Below are 26,899 nucleotides of genomic sequence, written 5' to 3'. Positions count from 1 at the left end.
ACTGTTTGAGGTTGTGGACAGGTGTCTTTTATACTGATAACAAGTTCAAACAGGTGCCATGAATACAGGTAACAAGTGGAGGACAGAGGAGCCTCTTAAAGAAGAAGTTACAGGTCTGTGAGAGCCAGAAATCTTGCTTGTTTGTAGGTGACCAAATACTTATTTTCCACCATAATTTGCAAATAAATTCATTAAAAATCCTACAATGTGATTGTCTGGATTTTTTTTTCTCAATTTGTCTGTCATACTTGACGTGTACCTATGATGAAAATTACAGGCCTCTCTCATCTTTTTAAGTGGGAGAACTTGCACAATTGGTGGCTGACTAAATACTTTTTTCCCCCACTGTACTACCCACCACTGTGACCTGTACGCTCTTGTTGGCTGGCCCCCACTACATATTCGTCGCCAACCCCGCTGGCTCCAGGTCATCTATAAATCACTGCTAGGCAAATCCCCATCTTATCTTAGCTCACTAGTTACCATAGCAACACCCACCCGTAGTCTGCGCTCCAGCAGGTATATCTCACTGGTCGTCCCCAAAGCCAACACCTCCTTTGGCCGCTATTCCTTCCAGTTCTCTGCTGCCAATGACTGGAACGAACTGCAAAAATCTCTGAAGCTGGAGACTCTTATCTCCCTCACTAACTTTAGGCATCAATCAATCAATCAATTTTATTTTATATAGCCCTTCTTACATCAGCTAATATCTCGAAGTGCTGTACAGAAACCCAGCCTAAAACCCCAAACAGCTAGTAATGCAGGTGTAGAAGCACGGTGGCTAGGAAAAACTCCCTAGAAAGGCAAAACCTAGGAAGAAACCTAGAGAGGAACCAGGCTATGAGGGGTGGCCAGTCCTCTTCTGGCTGTGCCGGGTGGAGATTATAACAGAACCATGCCAAGATGTTCAAAAATGTTCATAAGTGACAAGCATGGTCAAATAATAATCAGGAATAAATCTCAGTTGGCTTTTCATAGCCGATCATTAGAGTTTAAAACAGCAGGTCTGGGACAGGTAGGGGTTCCATAACCGCAGGCAGAACAGTTTAAACTGGAATAGCAGCAAGGCCAGGCGGACTGGGGACAGCAAGGGAGTCACCACGGCCGGTAGTCCCGACGTATGGTCCTAGGGCTCAGGTCTCTCAGTTGGCTTTTCATAGCCGATCATTTAGAGTTGAAAACAGCAGGTCTGGGACAGGTAGGGTTTCGTAGCCGCAGGCAGAACAGTTGAAACTGGAATAGCAGCAAGGCCAGGCGGACTGGGGACAGCAAGGTGTCATCATGCCCGGTAGTCCTGACGTATGGTCCTAGGGCTCAGGTTCTCAGAGAGAAAGAGAGAACGAGAGAATTAGAGAGAGCATACTTAAATTCACACAGGACACTGGATAAGACAGGAGAAGTACTCCAGGTATAACCAACTAACCCCAGCCCCCCGACACATAAACTACTGCAGCATAAATACTGGAGGCTGAGACAGGAGCGGTCCGGAGACACTGTGGCCCCATCCGAAGAAACCCCCGGACAGGGCCAAACAGGAAGGATATAACCCCACCCACTCCGCCAAAGCACAGCCCCCGCACCACTAGAGGGATATCCCCAACCACCAACTTACAATCCTGAGACAAGGCCGAGTATAGCCCACAGAGGTCTCCACCACAGCACAAACCAAGGGGGGGGGGCATCAGTTGTCAGAGCAGCTTACCGATCACTGCAACTGTACACAGCCCATCTGTAATTAGCCCATCCAACTACCTCATCCCCATATTGTTATTTATTTTGCTAATTTGCACCCCAGTATCTCTATTTGCACATCATCTTTACACCTCTATCATTCCAGTGTTAATACGAAATTGTAACTATTTTGCACTATGGCCTATTTATTGCCTTACCTCCATAATTTACTACATTCGCACTCACTGTATATATATTTTATGTTTTATTTTTGACTTTATGTTTTGTTTACCCCATATGTAACTCTGTGTTGTTGTTTTTAATCGCACTGCTTTGCTTTATCTTGGCCAGGTCGCAGTTATAAATGGGAACTTGTTCTCAACTGGCTTACCTGGTTAAATAAAGGTGAAATAAATAAAATAAAATAAAATAAATAAATTGCTGACCTTTTTAAAATGTCCAGCACAGAGTAGACTTTTCATAACCTGCTGTGATTGATGTGTATTTGACTGCAGATACTTGATGGTGCATTGCTTTGTACATTTGTAAGGCCGACTAGATAATGTTGCTTGCTGCATAGTAGTTAATATACACACTAAGCCATTCTGGTGGCCTACTTTCCTTGAACGCAGCAGTCAATTATTTCACCTCAAGAGTCATATTTTCAGCCTTTTTTCAGGCATAGCTTGTCCACCAGTGTGCTCCTCCTGGATAGCATTTCAACACTGAACAAACGTGTTCATATCATTCTTTGCCTTTGCTGCACTTTCAGTTCAATCACCCAGGTAATTTCCCATGTTTGAAACGCACCAGAATGAACAAGAACTCCCCTCATCGCTTAATTGCAGCACTAGGTCAGTATTTTGCTATTTGCATGTACTGTATATTTCATGAGCTTCCCTGAAAACATTAGCCAAGACATTTCCCTTTATAAGAGCAACAAGGGACATTTTACTATCTGTATAAATGAAAGAAGTACACGAATAGTACTTATGCTGTACAGTGTGTCAAACCTCTACCAATAAACACGTTATTTTGCATAATTGAACAAAGAAAGCCATCAGCACACTGTATACTTCAAATACACATGCAGGCTTCTGATACAACATGCCATTCAACATGCTATTCATAGGATGAATACTAGCAGTCCATGTTATATGAATTGCTACCGTTATATTTTTCTAAATTAATTGTCTAAAGTCTACAGAATGCAGACTGTTTTGAATCAGGATATTACATTTGCCTTGCATTTTTGTTTCCAGTCCAACTTGTTTTACAAGATCGTATTCTATTGAATTCATTCCACCAGAAACCATAAAACAGATTGTGCCGTACTGGATGACTGCCGTTTTGCAAACTCAGACCCAACTTTGCTATTTTGTGTTTCTTTTACGTAAAATGTTACTTTATTTTCACTAAATATATCCGCTATAATTTCTTACAACAGACAATAACTTTTGAACATCAGATAGGCAGTTACTTACCTCAATTCCAGCTTCAACTTTGACTCATCTGCCCCGGGCTCTTTCTGTAATTCCGACCCAAATTTCGGGCTACCCAAGAGGAAACGCTGGCGTTACAGAGGCAAGAGATTAAGGCAACAGGAATACCGGCCACCTCTTCCCTCCATTCTGCTGACCACTTGATAATAAAATGGATGACCTCCCATCGTGGATTTGCTACCAACGGGGCTCTCAAAACATGGCTCTGAAACATGGCTCTCGGACTAGATATTCTCCATTCACCATGCGGACAGGACAGTGGAGTTCATCCACAACAACTGGTTTGCTGACTCGAGCGCAGTGGAAGTGTCAACCCATTGTTCACCCGTATTGGAATACCTGATGGTCAAATGCCGACCCTTCTACCTCCCGAGGGAGTTTTCAGCTGTTATCGTGACTGTTGGATACATTCCACCTCAGGACAAGAAAATGAACAAGCTGCCACTTAACGAACTGTATGTGGCTATAAACAAGCAGACTGCTTTTCTGGTTGCCGGCGATTTTAAATCTGCGCCATTAAGACACGTGATGCCCAACTTCCATCAACAAGTCTCCTTCGCCAATAGGGGTGATGAAGTAATAGACCACTGTTATTCTACCAACAAGCAAGCATACAAGGCCATCGCTGCTTTCCCAATGAAAAACCCTGGATTAACACTGAGGTTGGCGCTAAACTAAACGTCAGGGCTACCGCACACAGGGCTATCGCAGACAACCCTGAGGCTAGGGCTGAGGACAGGAACAAGTACAAGAAGTCCCGCTATGACCTCCGCAGAGTCAACAAATGAGCAAAAGGACAATATAGGAGTAAGGTGGAATCATATTACAGAAGCTCCGACACATGTGGCAGGGGCTACAGTCCATTACAGATTACAAAGGAAGACCCAGCCATGATCTGTCCAACGATGCCACTCTACCAGACGAGCTCAATGCATTTTATATGCACACTTCGACAATAACAACTTTGTGACGGACGTGAGGGCCGTCACCGACCCAGAGGACTTGGTGATCTCGCTCCCCAAGGCCGACGTGAGTATGGTCTTTAATCAGGTCAACACCCGCAAGGCCCGACGGTATTCCAGGGCGCGTTCTCAGAGCACACGCAGAACAGCTGGCAGGCATATTCCTGGTAATTTTCAAACTCTCCTTGTCCCAGTCGGTAATCTACACATGTTTTAAGATGACCACCATCATTCCTGTTCCCAAGAACTCTAAGGCTTCATGCCACAATGACTACCGCCCTATTTGGTAAAATACCATTATGGCAAGAACAGCTCAAATAAGCAAAGAGAAACAACAGTCCATCATTACTTTAAGACATGAAGGTCAGTCAATACGGAACATTTCAAGAACTTTGAAAGTTTCTTCAAGTGCAGTCGCAAAAACCATCAAGTGCTATGATGAAACTGGCTCTCATGAGGACCGCTACAGGAATGGAAGACCCAGAGTTACCTCTGCTGCAGAGGATAAGTTCATTAGAGTTACCAGCCTCAGAAATTGCAGCCCAAATAAATGCTTCACAGAGTTCAAGTAACAGACATATCTCAACATCAACTGTTCAGAGGGGACTGTGTGAATCAGGCCTTCATGGTCGAATTGCTGCAAAGAAACCACTACTAAAGGACACCAATAAGAAGACGACTTGCTTGGGCCAAGAAACACGAGCAATGGACATTAGACCGTTGGAAATCTGTCCAAATTTGAGATTTTGGGTTCCAACCGCCATGTCTTTGTGAGACGCAGAGTAGGTGAACGGATGGTCTCTGCATATGTGGTTCCCACCATGAAGCATGGAGGAGGAGGTGTGATGGTGTTTTGCTGGTGACACTGTCAGTGATATATTTTGAATTCAAGGCACACTTAACCAGCATGGCTACCACAGCATTCTACAGTGATATGCCATCCCATCTGGTTTGCACTAATGGGACTATCATTTGTTTTTCAACAGGACAATGACCCAACACACCTCCAGGCTGTGTAAGGGCTATTTGACCAAGAAGGAGAGTGATCAGATGACCTGGCCTCCACAATCACCCGACCTCAACCCAATTGAGATGGTTTGGGATGAGTTGGACCGCAAAGTAAAGGAAAAGCAGCCAACAAGTGCTCAGTATATGTAGGAACTCCTTCAAGACTGTTGGAAAAGCATTCCTCATGAAGCTGGTTGAGAGAATTTCAAGAGTGTGCAAAACTGTCATCAAGGCAAATGGTGGCTACTTTGAAGAATCTCAAATATAAAATATATTTTGATTTGTTTAATATTTTTTGATAACTACATGATGCCATATGTGTTATTTCATAGTGTTGATGTCTTCACTATTATTCTACAATGTAGAAAATAGTAAAAATAAAGAAAAACCCTTGAATGAGTAGGTGTGTCCAAACATTTGACTGGTGCTGTATACGCTGCTGCTACTTTGTTTATCATATATCCTGATGCCTAGTCACCCTACCCCTATACTGTACATATCTACCTTTATCACTCCAGTATCCCTGCACATTGTAAATATGGTACTGGAACTGACTGACCCTATATATAGTATGATTACTTACTTTATCATGTTCTTCTTATTTCTTATTTTAATTTCTCGTGTGTTTTTGTTCTACCTTATGTTATTTTTAGCATTATGTTGTTACTGATTACTACATTGTAGGGTTTAGAGCTTGCAAGAAAGGCATTTCACTGTACTTGTGCACATGACATTAAACTTGAAACTTGAAACCATAACTTGTTGTTGTGTCTACAGTGCCAGCACATTGTGACATTCTGTTGAGTCATCTGGTGATACAATTTCATCCAACTTTTCTTTAATCTCAACTATGTGAAAAGAAAAAAACAATGCACTCTGTCTGGGGTGTGTGTTTTTTTTTATATTGAGTGTGTTTGTATTCTAATAAATGGTGGGGGAAAGAAGGCTCACACATTACAGCCTCACTCTATGGGGTACCATATTGCTCTCAAAAACTCTTGCAGAAATCAAAGAATTTCCCCCTGTGGTACAGCAAAAACAAAGTGTTGAAAGATAAAAAAAAGAATTCCCTCGTCATGTCTTCAATTGAAGTGCATTCTGAAGAAGAAACACAAACCTGACCTTTTGCTGTGATTGCTTGGAAAGCAGTTGTTAGCAGCCCTCACATAACGCATAGTTAATAATGCAATAGTCCCAATGCTCAGATATTTCTGGTTGTTGGGTGGTGTTGCTCTTATTAAGCCTGCAATTAAAGCCGTTCCCAGGGAGGGACTGTGTCGCACCATGTTTGAGTAAGGAAACGATGCAGGCACAACACAGTTTGTACCGTACCCCAAGGATTGTTATGTTTCTAAGTCAAAAACCCACATCTAACTAATGTAACATGTTTTCAAACATAGCTAAAGCACAGGATTGTTGCAAAATGAGTGGAATAGAGCTATAGTGTTAACTATAGGGCGGCAGGTAGCTTAGTGGTTAAGAGCGTTGGGCCAGTAACCGAAAGGTCGCTGGTTCTAATCCCCGAGCTGACTAGGTGAAGAATCTGTCGATGTGCCCTTGAGCAAGGCACTTAACCCTAATTGCTCCTGTAAGTCGCTCTGGATAAGAGTGTCTGCTAAAATGACTAAAATGTAAAAATGTAAATGTAAACTAACTGAATGATGAAGCAAGAAATCCAGCAGGAGATGGAGCTGCCTTGATGTAGAAGCTGTCCTGGTGTAACTCCTGTACAGGAGTGAAACTTATTAACAATCTCACTTTATCTACTTACAAATGTATAAATAATGGATGTTTAGATAACCTTAATAACTATGTAATTACATTACAAATTAACACACTGTACTACCAACTTCAACGCCTGCTAAAACCATACTTCTATTCAGACAATACTTTTATGGAAAGATCTGGACAGAATTCTCCTTTTCTATTCCCTAAAGACAGAAAGTAAAAGGTGGCAGACATGATTTACCATCCTGTGAGAATAGGAGATTTGTTTTATTGAAATCCAATCTACGGTCTGTGAGACCACAACACCTCCAGCTGTGGACTGATCTCTTAGAGCTGACCAAATGCCTTTCAGCGAATAAAAAGCCTTTTAACACTAATTGCCTATTTTGGGTTTTTGACCTTTTATGACGGAAAAAACAGGAGAGTGCAGACAGACACATTAGGAGATGGGGATGATTTGTCGCGTTTGAAATAGATACACATACACGTTTCATTTATTACATTTCTAAGTACAAGTAGTGCAGAGGGCCTGCCACTTGGCTAGCTGCGGGCTGCAGACGGGCCATTGTAGTGTTGCTATCTGGGATACAGTACTCTAGTAAAACGAAGAGCTATTGTGGTTCATTGTGGTAGAAAAATGCCTTTTGTTCAGTACAAGAATACTTACAGTTCAACGAGCTCAATGCTTAAGCTGAAGTACAAGGACCCTCTGTCCTGGTCTACACTTTTCAACAAATGTATTCATAACTTCTTTAGAAATTGCATGTTATCTGTCTGCTTGAACTGTATGCTTGAAGCCGACACTCAATGCTGCTCAATGTTTCTCAGCTATGCTGCTAGATTCACCACTGCGTTACATTACTTTTGAAATGCCTTTATACGAAAGTGCTGCTCCACAAAAACACCCACTGCTGGGTTATGTGCTGCTGTCAGCTAGTTCATGTTTTTAGAACACATGGAATAAAACATGATGTTGTACAAACAACCAATTTGTGTAAAAGAAGGTCAGTGGTTTAGAGCTGACAGGGATGGTCAGACAGGAATGTCCTCTTTCCCTGGAAAGAAACCCTCTGTTGAAACGCTTTGGTCCCTCAGTCCCACACACTGCTGTCTAAAAACACCATTAATAAACCATAGGACCTCACACTATACTGGAGAAAGGACCTGAGGGGTTGGCTGTGCAGAATATCTCTCTCAGTTAAAATCCTTCTGAAACAAAGCATAGAGTAGCTATACTTGATATCGGTATTCAGATGTTTAAATGTTCTAAAATATTAATATGCATGAAATGAAATTGTATTTGTCACAATTGCCAAAAATAACAGGTGTAGACCTTACCGTGAAATGCTTACTTACAAGTAGTTAACCAACAATGCAGTTTTTAAAAAAGTAAATAAGTAAATAAGAAAACAATAACGAGGGGATACACCAGGCTCTATCGTAGCCGGCCGCGACCGGGAGACCCATGGGGCGGCACACAATTGGCCCAGTGTCGTCCAGGGTAGGGGAGGGAATGGCCAGCAGGGATGTAGCTCAGTTGGTAGAGCATGGCGTTTACAACGCCAGGGTTGTGGGTTCGATTCCCACGGGGGGCCAGTATGAAAAATTAAAAAATAATGTATGCACTCACTAACTGTAAGTCGCTCTGGATAAGAGCGTCTACTAAAAATGTAAAATACACAGGGGATACCGGTACCGAGTCAATGTGCGGGGGTACAGGTTAGTCAAGGTAATTGAGGTAAAATGTACATGTAGGTAGGGGTAAAGTGACTATGCATAGATAATAAACAGCAGCAGCGTAAAAAAGGGGGTCAATGCAAATAGTCCGGGTAGCCATTTGATTAGCTGTTTAGCAGTCTTATGGCTTGGGGATAGAAGCTGTTAAGGATATTTTTGGACCTAGACTTGACGCTCCGGTACCGCTTGCCGTGTGGTAGCAGAGAGAACAGTCTATGACATGGGTGGCTGGAGTCTTTGACAATTTTTAGGGCCTTCCTCTGGTATTGAGGTCCTGGATGGCAGGAAGCTTGACCCCAGTGATGTACTGGGCCGTATGCACTATCCTCTGTAGTGCCTTGCGGTCAGATGCCGAGCAATTGCCATACCAAGCGTGATGCAACCAGTCAGGATGCTCTCGAAGGTGCAGATGTAGAACCTTTTGAGGATCTGAGGACCCTTGCCAAACCTTTTCAGTCTCCTGAGGGTGAATAGGCATTGTCGTGCCCTCTTCACGACTGTCTTGGTGTGTTTGGACCATGATGTTAGAGATGTGGACACCAAGGAACTTGAAGTTGATGTGAGTAGGGGTGTGCTCGGCCCTTCTTTCCCTGTAGTCCACGATCAGCTCCTTAGTCTTGCTCAAGTTGAAGGAGAGGTTGTTGTCCTGACACCACACTGCCAGGTCTCTGACCTCCTCCCTATAGGCTGTCTTATCGCTGTCGGTAATCAAGCCTACCACCGTTGTGTCGTCGGCAGACTTAACGATGGTGTTGGAGTCGTGAGTGGCCAAGCAGTCGTGGGTGAACAGGGAGTACAGGAGGGGACTAAGCACACACCCCTGAGGGGCCCCCTTGTTGATGGTCAGCGTGTCGGATGTGTTGTTGCCTACCCTCAAAGCCTGGGAGCGGCCCGTCAGGAAGTCCAGGATCCAATTGCAGAGGGAGGTGTTCAGTCCCAGGGTCCTGAGCTTGGTGATGAGCTTGGAGGGGACTATGGTATTGAATGCTGAGCTGTAGTCAATTAACAGCATTCTTACATACAGTGAGGGAAAAAGTATTTGATCCCCTGATGATTTTGTACGTTTGCCCACTGACAAAGACATGAAATGTCTATAATTTTAATGGTAGGTTTATTTGAACATTGAGAGAAATAACAACAAAAAAATCCAGAAAAACGCATGTCAAAAATGTTATAAATTGATTTGCATTTTAATGAGGGAAATAAGTATTTGACCCCTCTGCAAAACCTGACTTAGTACTTGGTGGCAAAACCCTTGTTGGCAATCACAGAGGTCAGACGTTTCTTGTAGTTGGCCACCAGGTTTGCACACATCTCAGGAGGGATTTTGTCCCAATCCTCTTTGCAGATCTTCTCCAAGTCATTAAGGTTTCGAGCCTGACGTTTGGCATCTCAAACCTTCAGCTCTGGGCTGATTCCTCACCGTTCTCATGATCATTGCAACTCCACGAGGTGAGATCTTCGATGGAGCCCCAGGCCGAGGGAGATTGACAGTTATTTTGTGTTTCTTCCATTTGCAAATAATCGCACCAACTGTTGTCACCTTCTCACCAAGCTGCTTGGCGATGGTCTTGTAGCCCATTCCAGCCTTGTGTAGGTCTACAATCTTGTCCCTGACATCCTTGGAGAGCTCTTTGGTCTTGGCCATGGTGGAGAGTTTGGAATCTGATTGATTGATTGCTTCTGTGGACAGGTGTCTTTTATACAGGTAACAAATTGAGATTAGGAGCACTCCCTTTAAGAGTGTGCTCCTAATCTCAGCTCGTTACCTGTATAAAAGACACCTTGGAGCCATAAATCTTTCTGATTGAGAGGGGGTCAAATACTTATTTCCTTCATTAAAATGCTAATCAATTTTGTTGTTATTCTGTCTCTCACTGTTCAAATAAACCTACCATTCAAATTATAGACTGATCATTTCTTTGTCAGTGGGCAAACGTACAAAGTCAGCAGGGGATCAAATACTTTTTTCCCTCACTGTAGGTATTCCTTTTGTCCAGGTGGGTGAGGGCAGTGTGGAGTGCAATAGAGATTGCGTCATCTGTGGATCTGTTGGGGTGGTACGCAAATTGGAATGGGTCCAGGGTGTCTGGGATGATGGTGTTGATGTGAGCCATGACCAGCCTTTCAAAGCATTTCATGGCTATAAATGTGACTGCTACGGAATGAACAAACAATGTGGCTCCTCGGCGAGCAGAGTACAAAAGAGCACCCTGATATCACACAGGAGGGGTGTAAACCGATGTATGTGCACTGGCAAAGTAGTATCAGGAGCCTGCCGCCTCCTCCTCATCCATAATGACGTTATGAAGAATCACACAGCACTGTTTACTTTTAAAAACCAATAGAGCAGCAAAAAAGCAGGGACTATTCCAGCAGAAGAACTGACACAGAGTACTAGCCTTTATTTGCTGCTCTTTGCCCTGTTGTTCTTTAAAGCGTCAGTGTGGCGACAACCTCGGAGGCAAGACCCTTGGAATGCACAGTTTTGTCATAAACGTCATTCCTTCACAGTCATGATGCTCCATAGAAAAAATCTCAGGCTTAGAATACAACTAAATACTCAACAACTAGTGAGGCCTGCCTGATAGTGCTGCCAAACCTTCCGATTTGGTCTGGAGTCTCGTGGAATTACAGGGTGTTTCAGCTAAGACTGTACTCATACAGTAGGGACTGTGCAGAGATGAGTAGCCTGCTGGACTATGGCATTGTCTAAGCTCTAATGACAACAAGTGATGGAGGTATTTAAATGCAGTCCATATCATATGATCAAAAGTAGAGATGTACAGTAGTACATTAGAGGGAAGAAAAGGAGTCTAGCAAAAGATTTGCAACCATAGACCAACAAGCAAAAGCACTGACGAAGGCCTATACCTGATTGAATGTATGCAAAATGATACAATCTCCTGCCACAGTAATGGGCCTGCTTTCATTCACATACTGTACTTACTAAGAAACAGGGTATATGGAGGCAAATGAAAGCTTCTCAGCATGCAGAGGACACTTTGCACAGAACAGTCACGCACTTCACTGTGCCTCTCTACCAGGGCCTTTGGGGGCCTGTCATGCCAAATAGTGTCCACCTGCCAAAAAGTGTCCCCCCCCCTGCATCACAATGGGATTCGATGAGCTCTAGCTTCTGTTGCTAGGGCTGTTGCCAAAACTTTCAAAATTCTGACTGGCCTACGTAATGAACCAAAGCGTCCGTTGCTATGCTGGTTGATTGGCTCTATTTTACCTTGTAGCGGTCGCGGAGGACAGAGGACGCGGGCAGTTCTAGTTCTATTTCACCTCATAAACGCTCGCTTGGGCCGCACAAATGTATTAACTCAGAATCACTCTCCAAGGACGGTGTTTTTGATGGTGACTACCTGCTGACTACCTACTGCTTCAGAAGACCGAAAAGACAGAAAAGAGAAAACTCTTTCTTTACCATTTATATAAGAAAATAATGTTAAATAGGAAGAAATAATTTGTGCTGTTTTAGATTGATTTTAGATTGACATTGCTAGCTACTTATTTACCTCAGCCTGCCTAGTCAGCTAGCTAGCTAGCCAGACAGTTCTTTTTAGCTAACGTTAGCTAGCTAGCTAACTGTTATTGTAGTTTTCTGTTTGTATGTAGCTTGCACTTTAATGGCATCCCTCGAGGTGATTTTACTTTAGCTTTCCAACCAGGCGAAGTACCAGGAAGGCAACACTGATCTCGACAAGGGGGCAGATAAATTCACAATTCAGGGTAACGTTAAGTAGTTAGCTTCTATTAAATGACTGGAAGGATTTATTGTACAACCATTTTACATGTTGCTAGCTATACATTTAGTTATACTGTATGTCTATGTCATATTGAAGTATCTAGCTATAAGTTAACCCTGATCAATCAACTGGATAGGTGTAAGCAATTATGGTAACCAACTGCCCTTAACTAGGTGTCTTTGCTAGCCAGAGAGAAACAGAGACAGAGAGAGAGAGAGAGAGAGAGAGAGAGAGAGAGAGAGAGAGAGAGAGAGAGAGAGAGAGAGAGAGAGAGAGAGAGAGAGAGAGAGAGAGAGAGAGAGAGACAGACAGACAGACAGACAGACAGACAGACAGACAGACAGACAGACAGACAGACAGACAGACAGACAGACAGACAGACAGACATAGAGAAACATACAGAGAGAAAGAGAGAGAGAGAGAGAGAGAGAGCAGACAGACAGACAGACAGACAGACATACAGACAGACAGACATAGAGAAACATACAGAGAGAGAGAGGAAGAAAGTAAGAAAGAGAGGATGAAAGTGAGAGAGGGAGAGAGCGGTGGGAAGAGTGTGAAAGACAGCAAGAGAGATGGAGAGACAGAGAGGGAGAGAGAAACAGAGAGAGAAAGACAGCAGTGCAAATTTACACAGAGTATACCAAACATTAGGAACACCTTCTTGTAAGTGCTTGTAAGTAAGCATTTCACGGTAAGGTCTACACCGGTTGTAGTCGGCACATGTGACAAATACAATTCGATTTGATTTGACCTTCCTAATATTGAGTTTGTATATTTTTGCATTTGTATATTTTTTTCTGTGAGTTGAATGAGCCTGCTTGCTGGTAAATATTTGAAACTTGCTCGAATTGGCTGTAAATGTTTACATTTGCATAGTAAATATATTTATTGCAAGTAAAAATTTCAATTGACTGAAATTGACTGTTCAGTTGCCCTGTTCCTTACTGGTCCTTAACCCCTTCTCCCTAGCCATTAATCTGTTGTGCAAAATTCCAAATAAAACTTTATGCCAGGGTTGGTTTGGAATTGGACATTGGTTTCTGGTTAGTGTTTACGTATCGGGAGGTTCTAGATTTGTGTAAGTAATATGGCAGAAGATGGGAGGTGTTGAATGGAGCTGAAGGATGGGACTAATAACAACAACTAATAACAACAAGATAACTAGTGTAAGACATGCTGTGTCCATTATAAGTATATAGGTTATATATTGTGAGCTTTTGTTAGAAAGATATGGCATATAGAAGCATAACAGATGGACATCATGAAAATGATCGGAGGAAGTTCAGGAGTAAAAACAAACAAAATATAATAAGTGACTGTGTCCATAAAATGTATATAGTATGTATAAGCATGAAGTAGAGGCCTAAGCATTGTTGTTCACTAGTTTACTCCAATTAGGGAGGGGATGGTGGGGTTGGAAAGTAATAAGGGATATATATATATATTTTTAAAGGATATGTATGTATGTATATATGTATGCATGTGTATATATATATATATATATATATATATATATATATATATATATATATATATATATATATATATATATATATATATATATGTATATATGCGTGAAAAAATGAAGAAAAAAAAACATATGGGGGATTGGAAGTGATGCAGACAATTACATTGATGGAAGTTACAATCTATCTGCAATATTAAAGCTGATCTACCCCCTAAAAAAATTTAATAATAATAATAATAATAATAATAATAATAATATGGCAGAAGTGTCCCGGAGCCCATTACACAGCAGAGTGGAGTCTTCACCATATACAGCCCCACAGTGGAGGTGTCATAATACCCACAAAAAACCTAGCGGTCAAACAGGGAAATGGTTCCAATCGTTTTTCCACCATTCACTTAAAATAAGGCCTGTGTTCCGTGTAGGTTTACCCTTGCGTGACGTTTTGATAACCATGCAAATCTCTCTCGGACAAGGTGGCTTTTATCAATATATTTGGCTCTATTTACTATCAGATTAGAAAATTCTAATTAGCATCAAAGTAGACATCATACAACGCTACAAATCCCTGCAAGCTCCTGCACATCATCTCTAGCTGACATCTTTGCTAACAGGTATTCTGTCAATTTAAAACTTGCACAAGACAGTTCACAGAATTGTCAATTTAAAGAAAGGTTGCCAATTTATTCATTACAAAATGTTGCTAACATTAGGTCGTTAATCCAGAGATTCTTACCTTTGCCTCGATTCGGCAGTCTCGTCCAGATCATCATGGCATTTGTGACTCGTTTCAGGAAGCTGGACGTATGTCGCACGTCACTACTTCACAGGAGAGGCATTTGATCATATTTTTTTATTTTGATCAAAATGCGTTTTTTGGCAGAAATGCCTTCTGGAACATTTGAACTTTTATGTGCCTTAATAACAAACTTGTATGCCATCTGTAAATACTAATACAATTGTTAAATTAAGAGCCTAGTTGGTTAGGCCATTGGAAAAGACAGGAACCTTCCCGCTAGCCATGATTGGCTGAGATAATGGATGGGCTGGACATGCCGAGAGATGAGTTCAGATTGGTCTGCCATGTAGCATGCTTCTGCCTATAACGTATGCTGCTCAGTATGTGTTGATAATCCTTTCTACCTGGCTTTTTTGAAAGATATATAACGTTAGCCATCGATAACTACAAAAGTTTTGCTACTTTTCTCAACAACATTAATGCCCTGAATTTAGCAGGCGCTATCGACAAAGATCAGTTGGAAAAAGTTGTGATGGACTACGCCACGGTCAGTGTGAAACGGAGTGACTTGACACAATGCTGGCCAAACAAGATGTAGCTACAAACAAAACAGATTTAAATTGTTCCAGTCTGCCGTGAAGCGTTCATCCATGTATACGGGTAAGAGTCTAGCTACGTTTTCAGATATTATACATTTCTAATTTTGTCAGAAAGTTGTTTTCTTTGCAAGTTAAAGCGTACTGTTAGCTAGTTGGCTCGCTAGCTAATGTTACGTGTATGATATGTGTAGTAATATTAGTAGTATCAGAAATACATTTGTATTGCTAGTTATAGCCTAATGTTAGCTAGCTAGCTAACATTTAACCTAGTTGGTTAGCTTTAGCTACCTGCAGATTTATACTACAGCTATGACAATCTGTTTGTATTGGTAGTAGTATGAGTTGGGATTATGCCGGGTTCATTGTTTAGCTAGCTAGCTACATGTCTAAACAAAAGACTTCAATTCGCCAGATGATTACATGACCCATCAAGTTAGCCAGGTGTGTCTGGGGGGGATTGCAGCCATCTATTGTATTTCATAAACATGTGTACATGTCTAGACAATAGTGACCCATCCACTTAGCTAGATGTGGCTGGGGAATGGTTATAGCATTTCTTTCACATGACCCATCAATTTAGACAAGCGTGTCTGGGTAAGCGTCATCTAATAATTCAAAAATATTTATCAAATATTCTTATCTGGACACTTTCTGTTTTGATATTGTTACTATGCAAATATGCAAGTAACCATTTCACTGTACCGTTTGCACCTTCTGTATCCTGTGCATGTGACAAATAAACTTAGATTTTATTTGATATAGTGTGTGTTTACCAGAGACAGCAATGTGAAGAGAAGATTACCTGCACCAAAGTTAGATTAGGATATAGGCCAAGGACTAGATAAAGTGTATTTTTAGCTGGAGTTTTTCCTTTTGTAGGCTACTACTTCGAACACTTTTAGTCTTGAAATCTTTGGTTGTAGCTCAGCTGGTAGAGCACGGCGCTTGTAACGCTAAGGTAGTGGGTTCGATCCCCATACACAAAAAATATATATATGCACGCATGACTGTAAGTCGCTTTGGATAAAAGCGTCTGCTAAATGGCATATTATTATTATTATTATGTTTAGCACATGGCCTCACGTGAATCCTTAAAGAGATGGGTGGGGCTAAGGCTTAAGAGGGTGTGAACAATGCTGAAGGGGTGTAGACAAAGAAGAGCTCTCCAGTAGTTGTACCAAAACATTCAAGGGCCATTTTCTCAAAGTTTATCAACTTTCAAAGCAGATTTACTTTCCCATTGTTCCTCAACTGCAGTGGATGATATACCATTTTCTAGCTCTGAGTCTCTACTTTTATCCAATGTAAAAAATACCATTTCAAATTTTGCTACATAGGACCGAATCCAGGTGGTGTGTCACATTTGTAGTGCTTTATGATAGCCATTAGCAGCTAATTAGCTTTTTTTTTTTTTTTTAATACAGGCAAATATATTGATAAAAGTCACCTTGTCCGAGAGAGATTTACACGGTTATCAAAACGTCCCGCTTGGGTAAGCCTACGCGAAACACAGCCCTTATTTTAAGTGTTTCTAAAAATGAATGGTGGAAAAACGATTGGAACCATTTCCTTGTTTGACTGCTAGGTTTTATAGGTATTATGACTCATACTGTGGTACTCTATTTGGGGGGGGGGATCCCTAATAAATACAAATACACCTATCCAAGCACCATCAGGTCAAACACTGAAAAGATAATGTAGGGGTTGAGAGGGTTCATAAAAACTGGATCTATTGACGTCTGATTACCCAACAATCTGCCCACTAATCCCATCCCCTCCTCCCTTCTCCATCTCTGGAGACATCCTCCCATTCCTTACCGCCCTCATCAACCCCTCTGACGTCAAAAATTACAGACAGGTATCCTTTCTTTCATTTCTATGTCTGCCATTAACATTATTGCATGTCTAATCAAACATTTAATTTAAATTAAATCAGTCAATAACTGTATTTTTACATACCTGGTCATACTGGGCTAAAAAACACTAGCACTGCAAACACTCAGAACAAAGAGAGCAGCAGTGCCTGGACTTCGCAGTCTCCCTCTTCAAGACCCCCCTTCCGAGACTGGCTGCCTGTTGAGAACAAGTGACAACCTGTTCTCCCACCTCCTCTCTATTCCACACACCAGAATTTAGTATTTCAGTCTATGATTGCCATGTGATTGTATAAGAGTTTAAAGTTTATATATTTAAATATTCAATATTACCAGGTTGATTTTCACAGCTATTTCAGAAGGTGTTCATTGTTGTAAATTGTAACTTATTCCTTGATGGTATTTGTTAGTTATTCATTGTTGTATCCTAGGACCTACAGTAGGTACATATATATTCAACCACAAGGGTGTACTAATGAGCTATGCGAGATATATATATTTTTATCATAATAAAGGATTACTGAAAAATTATTTCAGTTTAGACAAGACCAGGGGAGGGAAGCTCTAAATAAAAACATGCCGGCCAGACAAGCCAGTGTATGAATCAAACGGATATGCATATGAATGGAGTGGAAATTAGCTGACTTTATGATCTGTAAGGTAAGTAACATAAATGTGTCAAGCAGATTACACGTTTTCTTTGCTATTTCCGAAACATAGCAATGTTGAAATGTTAACATGTTACCCAAAAGTAGGTCGAAGTAATGTTTTCATCTTATTAGCTAAACAAAACTTGTTTAAGCAGTAGAATTGTAGAGGAAATAAGCTTTGTCTACATAGTGGGGATGAAAAGAACGTCATTGTGGCTGTAATGATCTTCAAAATTCAATGCATTAGGTCATCACACCATTGATATAGCAATGTCGCCGACGACGACAACACTTTTTGGCAGGTTGGCGAGATTTAGTTGGGGGGCCCCCCACCTCGCGGCAAAACATTTTAGTGGCTCCCCTCATTTTAGTTTTAAAGAAAATTTCCAGCAATTCCACTAATTTCGCCATGGGGCAGAGAGAACATTTTTGCAGTTTTACAGCTAATTTCCTGCAATTCTACCCATTTTGCCATGGGGTGGAGAGATTTATTTTGCAGTTTAAAAGAACATTTCCTGCAATTCTACACAATTTGTAATGACTTATGCCATGTTAATGTAATATCGGAGTTAAAATGACCATCAAAATCAATAGGGATCCCTTCGAGGTCAGGGACCCTGAGCAGGTGCCCTGCGTGCCGGTCGGTATTCGGCCATAATTGCTACAAGTTTAGATAGCTGGCTAGACTAACTAACAATCTAAAAATGGTTAGCTGACATCTCTAATTGAGTGACTGTCAGTGACTGACATGAATTGCACCTGGTGTATTCTACTATTCTTACTCTCAATAGTAAGTTGAGACCCCATCTGAGTTCCAAAAAAACAAAAAACAAAAAAAATTGTTTTGGGGTCGGGGGGGCTTATGCCTGGAACTGGCACTGCTCTCTAATGAGAAGGGTGATATGAGGGAATTACTTAATATTGAGAAACGTTTCTTTGCAAAATGATACAATCTCCTGCCACAGTAATAGGCCTGCTTTCATTCACATACTTGCTAAGAACCAGGGTGTAAGTAAGTGGAGGCAGAAAATGAAAGCACAAAATTCAGAGGACCAGTCACTCACTTCACTGTGCCTGTACTGGGAAGGGTGATATGGGGGAATGACTTAATACTGAGAAATGTTTCTTTCATGGTGTGATGATAACGTCTATAAAGAACCAAATTATAATTTCAGCACGTTATCAAGCGTGAATTTAGGAAAAAGTCTAAAGATCTATTTTATTTCAACATGTTGACTGATAGTGTCTCTGAACCGTATTGATACAGCTGATTGAGTGCGAAGGGGATTTCTGCCAAGACTGTACGGTTACTGGTTAAGAGGGACAGACATATTTGGCTTAACTTCACTGCTGCCTAACTGAATCCTGCTCCAATAAGAGATAAAATGAGAAGAAAATGCTGCATATCTTTTTTTTTTTTATTATTCCTTTTTTTTATTTCACCTTTATTTAACCAGGTAAGCCAGTTGAGAACAAGTTCTCATTTACAACTGCGACCTGGCCAAGATAAAGCAAAGCAGTGCGATAAAAACAACAACACAGAGTTACATATGGGGTAAAACAAAACATAGAGTCAAAAATACAACAGAAAATATATATACAGTGTGTGCAAATGTAGCAAGTTATGGAGGTAAGGCAATAAATAGGCTATAGTGCTAAATGATTACAATTAGTATTAACACTGGAATGATAGATGTGCAAGAGATGATGTGCAAATAAAGATACTGGGGTGCAAATGAGCAAAATAAATAACAATATGGGGATGAGGTAGTTGGGTGGCTAATTTCAGATGGGCTGAAGAGTTCCTTCCATGAGAAACAGGCACAATGCCTCTCTTTTGGACTGAGATAGTTTGACAGGCACTCATCTCCAATGATGAAATAGCAGTTACAGTGCCTTGCAAAAGTATTCATCCCCCTTAGCATTTTTCCTATTTTGTTGCATTACAACCTGTAATTTAAATTGATTTTTATTTGGATTTCATGTAATGGACATACACAGAATTGTCCAAATTGGTGAAGTGAAATAAAAAAAATAACTTGTTTAAAAAAAAATCTAAAAAGAAAAATAACCGAAAAGTGGTTCATGCATATGTATTCACCCCTTTTGCTATGAAGCTCCTAAATAAGATCTGGTGCAACTAATTACCTTCAGAAGTCACATAATTTGTTAAATAAAGTCCACCTGTGTGCAATCTAAGTGTCACATGAGTCTATCTGTATCTATATACTGTCACATGATCTCAGTATATATACACCTGTTCTGCAAGGCCCCAGAGTCTGCAACACCACTAGGCAAGGGGCACCAACGAGCAAGCAGCACCATGAAGACCAAGGAGCTCTCCAAACAGGTCAGGGACAAAGTTGTTGAGAAGTACAGATCAGGGTTGGGTTATAAAAAAATATCAGAAACTTTGAACATCCCACGGAGCACCATTAAATCCATTATAAAATGTTTTTAAAAATATGGCACCACAACATACCAGCCAAGAGAGGGCCGCCCACCAAAACTCACGGACCAGGCAAGGAGGGCATTAATCAGAAAGGCAACAAAGAGACCAAAGATAACCCTGAAGGAGCTGCAAAGATCCACAGCAGAGATTGGAGTATCTCCACAGAGCTGGGCTTTACGGAAGAGTGGCCAGAAAAAGCCATTGCTTAAAAAAATAAATAAGCAAACACGTTTGGTGTTCGCCAAAAGCCATGTGGGAGACTCCCCAAACATACGGAAGAAGGTACTCTGGTCAGATGAGACTAAAATTGAGCTTTTTGGCCATCAAGGAAAACACTATGTCTGGTGCAAACCCAACACCTCTCATCACCCCGAGAACACCATCCCCACAGTGAAGCATGGTGGTGGCATGTTTTTCATGCTGTGGGGATGTTTTTCAACGGCAGGGACTGGGAAACTGGTCAGAATTGAAGAAATTATGGATGGCGCTAAATACAGGGAAATTATTGAGGGAAACCTTTTTCAGTCTTCCAGAGATTTGAGACTGGGACGGAGGTACACCTTCCAGCAGGACAATGAACCTAAGCATACTGCTAAAGCAACACTTGAGTGGTTTAAGGGGAAACATTTAAATGTCTTGGAATGGCCTAGTCAAAGCCCAGACCTCAATCCAATTGAGAATCTGTGGTATGACTTAAAGATTGCTGTACACCAGCGGAACCCATCCAACTTGAAGGAACTGGAGCAGTTTTGCCTTGAAGAATGGGCCAAAATCCCAGTGGCTAGATGTGCCAAGCATATAGAGACATACCCCAAGAGACTTGCAGCTGTAATTGCTGCAAAAGGTGGCTCTACAAAGTATTGACTTTGGGGGGGAGGAGAATAGTTATGCACGCTCAGGTTTTCTGTTTTTGTGTCTTATTTCTTGTTTGTTTCACCCCAAAAATGTTTTTGCATCTTCAAAGTGGTAGGCATGTTGTGTAAATCATATGATCCTAACCCCCAAACATTTTTAATTCCAGGTTGTAAGGCAACAAAATAGGAAAAATGCCAATGGGGTTGAATACTTTCGCAAGCCACTGTACCTTAATGTACATGCACTTCAGTCGCTTGAAGGGAACACCATTTTTTACAGCAGCGTTACACAATTTACATAGATTTCGAAAGGCTACTATGGAAAACTGAGAATTTACCCCTTTACTTTAACAAGATTTCCTGGAGAAAGAAAACATTTTTATACTATACATGAAATAAAAATATCCCAGATGACACATTTTCTGAATACTTCTACCAGCAGGAACCATCCAATGAAATGTCTCTAAATGTAACTATCCCAAATTGTTAATGGCATTACATTTACCTACAAGACAACAATATATCAATGCTATTAATTATATCCACCACGCACCAATAATGAAACCACCATTCTTCATAAATACATTGTCACTTATGCGCTACATCCCTTCTGACAGTCTGTTGGCCTGTGGCAGGCTAACCATTAAAGGCAGTTATTTATACTTCCTGCAAAGCTGCCTCTGCCAGGGCACTCTCCAGTCCATCAAGAAACCACCACAAATGTATGTCTGAGAGACTGTCACTGGAATGTGTGGCAACAATTAACACACACGTATAAACCAACCAACCAAGCATGTGTCTATAGCAAATCATATACAGTGCATTCAGAAAGTATTCAGACCACTTGACTTTTTCCACATTTTGTTACAGCCTTATTCTAAAATGGATTCAATTGTTTTTTTTCCCTCATCAATCTACACACAATACCCCATAATGACAAAGCAAAACTGGTTTTTAGAAATGTTTGCAAATGTATAAAAACTAAATAACTGTCTCTTTACTCAGTACTTTCTTGAAGCACCTTTGGCAGCGATTACAACCTTGAGTCTTCTTGGGTATGACGCTACGAGCTTGGCACACCTGTATTTGGGGAGATTCTCCCATTCTTCTCTGCAGATCCTCTCAAGCTCTGTCAGGTTGGATGGGGAGCATCGCTGCACAGCTATTTTCAGGTCTCTCCAGAGATGTTCGATTGGGTTCAAGTCCGGGCTCTGGCTGGGCCACTCAAGGACATTAGGAGACTTGTCCCGATGCCACTCCTGCATTGTCTTGGCTGTGTGCTTTGGGTCGTTGTCCTGTTGGAAGGTGAACCTTCGCCCCAGTCTGAGGTCCTGAGAGCTCTGGAGCAGGTTTTCATCAAGGATCTCTCTGTACTTTGTTCCGTTCATCTTTCCCTCGATCCTGACTAGTCTCCCAGTCTCTGCCGCTGAAAAACATCTCCACAGCATGATGCCGCCACCACCATGCTTCACCGTAGGGATGGTGCCAGGTTTCCTCCAGATGTGACGCTTGGCATTCAGGCCAAAGAGTTCGATCTTGGTTTCATCAGATCAGAGAATCTTGTTTCTCATGGTCTGAGAGTCCTTTAGGTGCCTTTTGGCAAACTCCAAGTGGGCTGTCATGTGCCTTTTACTGAGGAGTGGCTTCCGTCTGGCCACTCTACCATAAAGGCATGATTGGTGGAGTGCTGCAGAGATGGTTGTCCTTCTGGAAGGTTCTCCCATCTCTACAGAGGAACTCTGGAGCTCTGTCAGAGTGACCATCGGGTTCTTGGTCACCTCCCTGACCAAGGCCCTTCTCCCCCGATTGTTCAGTTTGGCCGGGCGGCCAGCTCTAGGAAGAGTCTTGGTGGTTCCAAACTTCTTCCATTTAAGAATGATGGAGGCCACTGTGTTCTTGGGGACCTTCAATGCTGCAGAAATGTTTTGGTACCCTTCGCTAGATCTCGGACAATTCCTTTGACCTCATGGCTTGGTTTTTGTTCTGACATGCACTGTCAACTGTGGGACCTTATATAGTCAGGTGTGTGCCTTTCCAAATAATGTCAAATCAATTGAATTTACCACAGGTGGACTCCAATCAAGTTGTAGAAACATATCAAGGATGATCAATGGAAACAGGGTGCTTCTGAGCTCAATTTCGAGTCTCATAGGAAAGGGTCTGAATACTTAAATAAATAAGGTTTTCAGTTTATTTTTTGTAATAAATTTGCATACATTTCTAAAAACCTGTTTTCGCTATGTCATTATGGGGTATTGTGTGTAGATTGCTGAGGAAATAAAGTAATTTAATCAAATTTAGAATAAGGCTGTAACGTAACAAAATGTGGAAAAAGTCAAGGGGTCTGAATACTTTCCAAATGCACTGTATGCCAGATAGGTAAGTCATTCCAAGCCTGGTTTGTCTCTGCAGGGTGCCTGTCGAGTCCATTGCGCTGCATGGTGCATGTCAGGCAGGTGATTACGTTCATCAGGAATGCACGAGGGAGGAGGAAGTGGCGAAGATTTCCAACACAGGACTGCCTGGCCAACTAGTTCTTGTTATTGTGGAATTCATGATTGAGGAAATGTCCTCGATAATGTCCATATGAAGCGCAAGGGGACAGGGGATCGATTCATAGCTATCAGACAAACCCTGTGGCAGTTTGCAGCACAGCGTCATCTATATCACTCATCTAAATTAACAAGGATGCTTTTCATCTCCCACAGCAAATCAGATATCCCACCTTATCATACATTCCATATTCAGAGCACACCTTCCCTGTAACTCAAATGAACTCACAGAGGATAGGACTCTGGCAGCCATGGAGAAAGCAGATACACTATTACCACTAGCATGATACAAATAACAAATTTGGTCATCCAGTAATAATTATTTAATATAAGAGCAGACTAAAACCATACAGATGCTCAAATATCTACTATGCATATTAAAGGAGCAGGTTTAGTTATGCCTCTGGCTACAGTGAGAGTATGCAGACTCATATGCTAGCCCCCATCTAGATCAGATCAGATAAGGGCACTGGGCAACAGTAGCAGAGTACCATGAGGCTGATGGACAGATGCTAGGATTAGTCCTGTGTTGATCACTAGGAAATTAGTTTGACTGGTGGCCAGGGGCGTAGTTGCTGCTGGAGCGCACCGGAACGAATCTCCACCACTTCTCAGAATGGTGCTTGTTTAATAAAGTTTAGATCAAAGCTGAATCAATGTCTAGCTAAATCACTTACTTATTCATTAGTATTCTACATAGGCCTAACATACCGAATATAATACTAGCATAACATTACTGTTAGACAAAAAACACCACTTAATTTCTTATGACATTTTAGGATGATTCTGTTGAATGGTCGCATTTTTTATTTCTTTATATCATGCAACCTTAACTCAACAGCGTGCGCTACTAGGCTAAATATGTGTTTTGATTTAAACAACATACAGGTAGGCTGTAGCTTGTTAACACCATTTGCTCTAAAATGAGCTGAAACAGTAATTACTTATATCATTACGAAAACTAGATGCATATTCCAATTAAACTGATTGAGATCAAATGGTTGGCATGAAGATCCAGTTTGGACATTTCACCCATAAAATGTGGTGAATTATCATTCACAATCGACAGTGATGGTGGCCTAATTTGGTGTTTGAGGGTAATAGAAATATACAATTTTCTTTGAGCCAATATAGGCTACAGTATGTGTAGGCATAAGCAGACTTGCATTAGGAGGATGCATTTTATGCATATTTTAAAATGAATTATTCAATAGGCTACTTGTAGGTACAAACTTGGATTGACAAAATGATGACTACATAAAAAAATGTTTTGCTCCTCGATTAAAAAAATATATAACACTACACCACTGCTGGTGGCTGAAGAGAACTAATGTAGGAAGGATGCTATTTAGGATATTGACTATATTGATATATATATTACAATTTCCTGACTAAACCTATGCCTACTTGCAAAAAGTGTACTTGTATAGCCTGTACATGATGGAGAGAATGTAGAAGATAATATTTTGTGGAATATTTCTGTTTGGCTAGACATAAGACACTATGACCGCAGTTGGTGGTCAACTACATAATCAGCAAATCCGGCATGGATTATGATAGGGAGGGATTAGGCTACCAAACATCTGCACACACTGATCGGCGTGGTGGCACACAGCTACTGATTCAGAATTCGTAGCCTACTTCTAGCATGATAGCTCCCTAACAAAATCAACACTCGGGCAAATCAGATCACTATAACTCCAAGTGGGTTACGCGCGCGTAAAATGCACGGGGGACCCTGTTTACTGACGTAAAAGAAAGCCTATTCAAATGTTGTAAATATGGAATAACACTAGTAGGCTATAGGCAATTCACGGAAAAGTTGCAAAGGTTTCTTTTCACCTGCAGTGTGGGCTATAAACCTACTATGGACTAGCCTGCTATAGTTTCGAACACCGGTTGAACAATTCCACTTGAATGAAATACAATTACAAATAGGCTAAAGCAAATAAATAAACAAACTATTTTGACAATGGAGTCTATTCGATTAGGTTGCAACAACACACCGATAACAGGCTAATAGTCTACTCTAGCCTAATAATGGCAATAATAGCCTACTAATACTAATAACCTACTAAATACTACTAGGGCCATTTAATAATAATAATAATAATAGGCTAATAATAAAAAATAATAATAAATACTCTTACCGTATGCGTAATTATCCTGGCAATTGTTATTTCATTTAAATAATCCGTGTTTTGACACTCCTAAGAAAATTCTGTACACAGACATCACTGTGTTGAATCGTGGCGATGCTGTCGGTGAGTGAGTAGGGCGGCTATGCACAATGAATATCCGTACCAAAATGTATTGTATCACCGACCGAATACATTCAAATAGTAGCCTACTCTATGAATGTCGCTTTCATTGTTTGCATTATAGGTAAAGAGTGCACAGTTTAGCAGTTTGCTTTACGGAGCTCCCCGCGACTGTTGTTAACTAAAGATGTACTTACAGTGATGCACCAGTTTCCCTCCCCTACCCGGAGCAGAGCAGGCACACGAGCTGTCTCTCCGCGAGGCACTCAGTCACTGCACGGAGCATCCAAGCCTCACATACCCTTCTGGGTAGTCTAAGTGGTCGGGATATAATATAACAATTATTTAAGTTGGGCTCTAATACAAAACAACTACGCGAGCTGTAAAGCAGCCCAATTCAGCATTCACCATTCACCGGGAAGTATCGTAAAATACCATGTTTCCCATTGATTAGGAATGCAGCGTCATGCCATCAAACCATGAATAATTCTACCTTCTCCTATAGTGGCGTGCGCTGGAACGAGAGCGGCACCTCCCACATATTTAGGACTTGTCTTGATGAAATATCTGGTACAATAACTTTAAAGTTCACTGGCAACATTATAAAACAGTAGTCTAACTAGATATAGGCCTATTAACAAGAATGTGATAGCTAGGCTACCCTAATAAATGAAAGAAAGAACAAGTGTCTGTTCAAATGTTATAAAGGTATTCTTGCTTCCAGAGACTACCAACAAAATGATGACAATTGTTCATTTTAACCTTGTCTTTGAGCTTTTTAAAACATATTTTTATATACAATATTTTCAGTAGTGTCTGAAACCGGCAAACAGGAAGGTAATAACCTGAGGTTTATCCTTCCAGAGGCAAGGTTTAGTGTCCTCACTTTAAATGTGTGGTCCTCTGTAGCTCAGCTGGTAGAGCACGGCGCTTGTAACGCCAAGGTAGTGGGTTCGATCCCCGGGACCACCCATACACAAAAATGTATGCACGCATGACTGTAAATCGCTTTGGATAAAAGCGTCTGCTAAATGGCATATTATTATTATTATAAATGGATCAGCCTGTGACCCTGAGAAGGCTA

The 26,899-nt window shown here is 41.2% G+C and overlaps 1 protein-coding gene across 2 annotated transcripts in view; it reads right to left on the bottom strand.

The window, feature by feature from the left end:
* The window catches only part of LOC121574819 (contactin-4-like), a 231,649-nt gene extending 205,396 nt beyond the window's left edge, over positions 1-26,253 (bottom strand). For both annotated transcript variants that reach the window (XM_041887421.2, XM_041887422.2), the window contains exon 1: positions 26,013-26,253. The gene's annotated coding sequence lies outside the window, so the exon portion shown is untranslated. The remainder of the gene's footprint in view (positions 1-26,012) is intronic.
* Positions 26,254-26,899: the final 646 nt, after the last annotated feature.

This window comes from Coregonus clupeaformis, chromosome 10 (genome assembly GCF_020615455.1).
Source record: "Coregonus clupeaformis isolate EN_2021a chromosome 10, ASM2061545v1, whole genome shotgun sequence".
In the NCBI taxonomy this organism is placed as follows: domain Eukaryota; kingdom Metazoa; phylum Chordata; class Actinopteri; order Salmoniformes; family Salmonidae; genus Coregonus; species Coregonus clupeaformis.
Note: the sequence above shows the minus strand (reverse complement) of the source record. Positions and strands in the feature narration are given on the sequence as shown.